The sequence below is a fragment of the Xylocopa sonorina genome, chromosome 17, assembly GCF_050948175.1.
Source record: "Xylocopa sonorina isolate GNS202 chromosome 17, iyXylSono1_principal, whole genome shotgun sequence".
Lineage (NCBI taxonomy): Eukaryota > Metazoa > Arthropoda > Insecta > Hymenoptera > Apidae > Xylocopa > Xylocopa sonorina.
In genome coordinates this window covers 787,535-793,534 of record NC_135209.1, presented here as the reverse complement: position 1 = coordinate 793,534, position 6,000 = coordinate 787,535, and the positions used below count along the sequence as shown (strand labels likewise).

The 6,000-nt window shown below is 34.5% G+C and overlaps 1 long non-coding RNA gene across 1 annotated transcript; it reads right to left on the bottom strand.

The window, feature by feature from the left end:
• Positions 1–2,902: 2,902 nt before the first annotated feature.
• LOC143431368 (uncharacterized) lies at positions 2,903–3,652 on the bottom strand. The gene is made up of 2 exons (XR_013102702.1): positions 3,247–3,652; positions 2,903–2,914 (listed from the first exon to the last, which is right to left on the bottom strand). It is a non-coding gene; the product is annotated as an uncharacterized LOC143431368 (long non-coding RNA).
• Positions 3,653–6,000: the final 2,348 nt, after the last annotated feature.

The window sequence follows — 6,000 nt, the reverse complement described above, 5'->3', positions numbered from 1 at the left end:
GTATTCGGACACTATTCTACTTTTGACTAATACATATATACATGTATGCCTTATTTATCATAAACACACAATTAAAGAAAGGAAGATTTAACATATATGATAGTACAGTACAGTATGTAATTAACGAAAACGTAAGAAACATTTATTTACAGTACGTAATTACATAAATAATGAATGAAAAATGAAAAGATCTCTTATTATCACATTGCGAAAATAAATAAATATTTGGACAGTAGAAGATCTAAGTTTACAGCAATTCATGAAAATTCTGTTTTTATATATTAATATTTTGTCGAGCACCCCATATGTTTTATGACGTGCCACAATCAGATTGACATGTTGTACATTATTTTTTTTAAATAATCGTCCTCAACGCATCGTCATTTCTCTTTCAAGCATTTTTTTAATTCTTCTTCACGTATAAATTCTCTGCAGTGTCTAAATCTGGTGATCGCGGTGATGGTTGTAATATATGCTTGCATTTATATAGTAACAATTCTCGCACAATTCGTGACTTATGCTTCGGGTCGTTATCCTAGTAAAACTTAACACTATCTGATACTGGTTACATTTTTCACTAAATTATCTTTTAAAACGTTTAAGTATTTATTTTTATTGAGGATATAGTCGATAAACACTAATTTCCTTTCTCCACGGGACGAAATATAGTCTCAAAACATTAAAATGTTCCGAATTTAATTCTTTTTTGAATTTTCGCCATACCTTGATTATTCCATTGCTTCCATATACATTTTTGGACAATATACGATTTCTTTTGAGCTATTTGTTCATTGTATCCCTCTAATCGCAGCATTCTCCTCACACTTTCTAATTTCTCCTCGCTTACTTGCTCGGGTAGAATATCTCGGACGATTTTTTGCTGGTAGGTTTTTGACTAGTTTATTTCACAAAATGTAAATTTATATAGAGGTTCGGAGTTCAGCAGTCAGCCAATCCGCGAGCTACTTAATCCCGAGAGGGTGGTGATCGCTACCTTCCGGTAGGGGTAGGGCCACGGAACACAATCATTAGCGTCAATAGCTATTGAAGAAAAACATTAAGAGGTAAACTAAGTTTTCTAGCAACCTTTTAATGCCTTAATCCCAGTTAAGAAGTTAATTAGAAAAAGTAATAAACAGAAATTGGGACTCTTCAAAAATAACTAATTATACTAATCTTCACTTAACTCGGTTGCTATCTTTGGGGCACTTATTCGTGGATTATTTTTTACTATCCCAATAATAATAGAGCATTTGTCGCGAATACTTGGAATTGATTCGCGCTCGTTTTTATATCATCGGATAATGTCCCAAACTGTGCTCTTATTTATATTTAACTTGTTTGCAATTTTTCTATACGAATTTCCTTTTTCGTAATGAAATATTACTAACCATCGCATATTAATCGACGTCGTCTTAATTTTGCGACCCATTACAATAAAGATTGGACTAAGAATAACAGATTTTCAATCTTCATTCTGCCGCATACAAGGTCAATTACTCTTTATACAAACATTGTCTTAAGGGCTTTATTGTAATTAGAAATGCGTTGAATATGTATACATGGTCCGTAAGTGTCGAAATATTTTTGTGACGTAAAATTAGGTGATCTTTTCATTTTTCCCTAATTATTTACGTAATAACGTATTGTAAATAAATGTTTCTTACATTTTCGTTAACCAAGTGGTATTTCTTTTTTTAATTGGGTGTTTATGATAAATACAGCGTATAATTGGTCAAAACTAGAGCGCTGTCTAAATATTTTCGTGATCGACTGTACGTACAACTGCCGGGCGGTCAATCTTTTGTAAACCTCGTCGATTGTCCATGGATATGTTTTCTCTCACGTGAACCAAATTCGAAAACCAATGGGCCGCCCTCCACATGGTTCAGAAAAAGGATATGATGTAACAGACGTATTTTCAAGAGCAGAGACTCAGCAGCGATTAGATACAAGAACCTCGCAGAGTTTCAAGCAAACAACGAGTTGTTTATAGTGTGCAGGACAATCAAGTTATATATGTATATTTTAGGGAAACGTTTTAGCTTTTAATATTTTTCGATGACCAGTTTTAGAAGTAATGAAGTTTAATCAACCTATACGATAGCAAGTTCCGACGCCATAAATTGAGGATTTCCAAAGACCTACATCATAGTATACAGTAGCGTAACTCCCACGATATTGTGCTGCAAAGAATTTAATTATTTTTTTTCTCTTTCTTTCTTAACATGCAAAAAGACGATTAAATAAAAATAAAACTTTTAAAATTACAGAAACTTTGATCTCCTATTTAGGTAATTATTTTTAGACTTGGAGGGCGGCAAATTTCACAAAAACTTCTTTATTCACTAAGCTTTCTGATGGTGTAATCAGTTTTTTATTCCACGGAAGCAAAGAAACTTTTTGAGGAATGGTGAAAACTGTAGGAATGGAACGGAGTGAGTGAAGCAACTACCAGCTACATTTTTCTCATGGTCACATTTATTGTATTCGATTTTGTTAGTTTTCTTATTGCTAGTCCTTTATTAGCCCTGTATTATCGAACTAAATTCATTTTCAAATTGGTTTCCATCATTTTCGTGAAACTTTTCGGTTACAGCTAGAATCCGTTCTCGTCGAACGGCTTCATTGGACACCTCAGTTCGATAAACTTCAGCCTTCATGAATCCCCACCAACCAAAATAATCGATTGGGGTTAAATCGGGAGATCTTGGTGGGCATGGAACAGAACCCCCTCGCCTAATCCAACTGGAAAATGTGTTGTTTAAATAATGACGCACGGCTAGGATAAAGTGAGGAGGAGTATCATCGCATTGGAAAATTATGCATGATCTCACTGACAAAGAAACATCCTCTCGTAACTCTGGAAGTATATTTTGTAAAAACCGCAAATAGGCTGGTCCATTCAGTGTTTCTGAAAAATTCAAAAAGGGACCTATTAGTAAATCACTAATTATGCTTGCCCAAACGTTTACATTAAACTTCCTTTTGGCTCTACTGCTGACGTATTGCGCGAGGATTTTCTGTAGCATGATGGTGCAAATTATATACACTCATAATACCATTTCGTGTAAAATTCAATTCATCAGTCTACAGAATGGAATGAAAGAAATGATCCTGCTCTCCATCGGAAGACAATAATCAATGGTAAAATTCGATGCGGTAATTTTGATCGCCCTCTTCTAATCGCTTAATACTTGTTAAATGATAGGGATGAAAGTTTTTTTTATGTAAAACACGTCATACCTTTGTTTGCGATAGTCCAAATTCTCGGACGAGAGTTCGCGTGCTAATGTCGGGTTGGCGAATTACCCTAGTTAATACCATTGTTGGTTTCCTGTTTCCCGTGTGAACGTTCAGTTGTCCTCAGTGATAAGTGAACTCTTGTAAAAACGGCTGAACTTGGTACACGTCGCTGAAGAAATGACAACGCATACTCACGACGCGCTGCTCTTGCAGAATACCCACAAAAACCATAAACTAAGTGCATATCAGCATACTCTTTAAAAGTGAATCTAGCCATGTCTGTTAGTCTAATCAAAGTGTGTACTTGTATTTTTTGTTGAGTTCTGACTACTGCGAATTTTTGTGAGGGAAACGGGCATAGAAAATAATTGGTTGTGACAAACTCTAAAGAAGTGAAAAATTAACAGCTCCCTCACTGTTGGTCTTCATCCGTTTTGTTTTTTAGAGTACGTTTTTTGAGTACGAACAATATGTTGTATGCTATTTGAATGGTTTAAAAAAACCAGTCTATTGCAAAAATGTTCTTTTTTCTAGGGTAACTTTCTCGGAATTTAAAAGGTTACCGATGCTTTTTGCGTATGATTGTATAATTTTTTTATTGTATCGTGTAGCTGATGTAAAAATTTGTTACATGACCTTGAAATGACCTTTGAGCTTAAATATTAAATGGAAAAGTTTTAAATTATGAAATTTGTAATACTATTTCACGAACCTATTTTTCAGACTGCCATTGTAGTAGATGTTCGAAATGATGCCCCTTCAAATCCATACATTTTTTGAAACGTACGTATAAGAGACTCTCTAACCCCTTCAAATGTTGCGGGATTAATTGCAGCATAAACTGTTATTATTCTGTCTTTCATATTCTCTGGTGTTGCTGGTTGTTCACAATAAATAACTTCTTTTAAATATAAGGAATAATCCATAGGCACGAGATCTGGCGACCGCGGTGGCCACGCCAAACGTTCGATACGTCCAATCCAAGAATTTGGAAATTTTGTTTTACAAGACGTGTAGAATGGGCTGGACAACCATTGTGCTGATACCACATTCTTCCATGAATGTCTGATGGTACATCATCTAAAAGCATCTGTAGCTCATCTTGTAAGAATGTTACATACTTTTGTCTATTTAGTCTACCATTTATAAAATAAGGACCAATTATTTGTTTATTCAAAATACCGCACCAGACATTTACGGTCTAAGGTCTCCGCCTATCTTCTTGTCTTAACTATCATGGATTTTCCAATGACCAATAATGCATGCTTCTCAGATTTAATTGGCCATGATTGGTGAAAGATGCCTCGTCGATAAACAGCATTCTCTTTAAAAAAAAAAAAACGATTCGTCGTTTTCATATTGCTGTAAACCCCACTGACAGAAAGTCAGGCGATTTTCGAAATCACGTCCATGAAGATCCTGATGTAGGGACACATGATACGGATACAATTTTTGTTCATGAAGTATTCGTATTATGCTTGTTTTGGAAATACTAGTTAATTACCGTTCCAATTGTCGTGTATTAACATGTGGATTTTCGACAACTTTTTCCATAATAAACCTCGGTATTTAATTGATTTGTAACATTATGGGTTCGCATACGCTTCTTCGTATTGATACTACCACCTTCAAAAAAATGTTTGACCACCTCTCCATGTATAATAACACGATGGACAGTTGCGTTCAGGAAATTTCGCTTGGTACAATCGAACAGCTTGTCTTAAGCACTGATTACTTTTGCCGTACATCAGAATCATATCAATTTTCTCTTGCTTCGAGTAACACATTCTGAAGGATAATATCGATATACTGACGAAATGTTTGAAAATGAACAGACTTCTGCGGTGTCAGAAGTCATTCGTAGAGTGATAGTAAACATGTTTATTTATTCTTACAAATTCCCGGACGACGTCTTCGTCTCTCACGTTTCGATAAATAAAAATTTTTCGTTTCCATTTAATTTTTGAACTCAAAAGTCATTTCGAAGTCATGTAACGTACATATCTAAACGTATTTTTGCATCAGCTACACGATGCAATAAAAAAAATTATAAAAAACCAGAAAAAAACATTTTTTGCAATAAAATGGTTTTTGCAAATTATTTAAATAGCATATAAAATATTTATTGTATCTTCGCTATTAGAGGTGATATTTAGGTGGTCTTACTTAGGTGGTCCACCCTATATTTAGCATCTCTCTTTCATTGTACTTTTTTTGCCTTTCTTCCTACATATTTCTTTGGGTGCCTTAAGGTTAATTGTAGCTATTGCACAATATATTATCGTTTCTACTCCGTTTCCCTTAGCAGCGTGTTCTGCTTCCCTTATTGTAAATTTTGTTCACTTTTTTCCAACTTAGGTACTTATGCGCCATTAAAGCTTTTTGGACATTGCCTCCCTTCGATTGAGGATATCGAGCATTCTTTAGCTATGCTGGAATTATTTCTGCTACAATTAATGCATTTGATATGCCTCTGTTTGACTGCCTTTCTCACAAATTTAATCGAAATTGCTTTTGACTCTTTCCATTCGCTTTTCCATCTTTCATTTTCTTTTTCTTTTTCTTTAATCTTTCTAGAGAGAATTTGCCTTGATCACATAGTTTCTCAAAGGAGTCCTCCCACTCATGAACTACACCCTTTCTGAATCTTTTGACTCATTGAGTTTTTTGTTAACTATTTTGATATTCACCTTTTTGTCTCTAACTATTCATGGTTTATTTGTATTTATGATTTATTTCTCTGGTGTTCAGCTT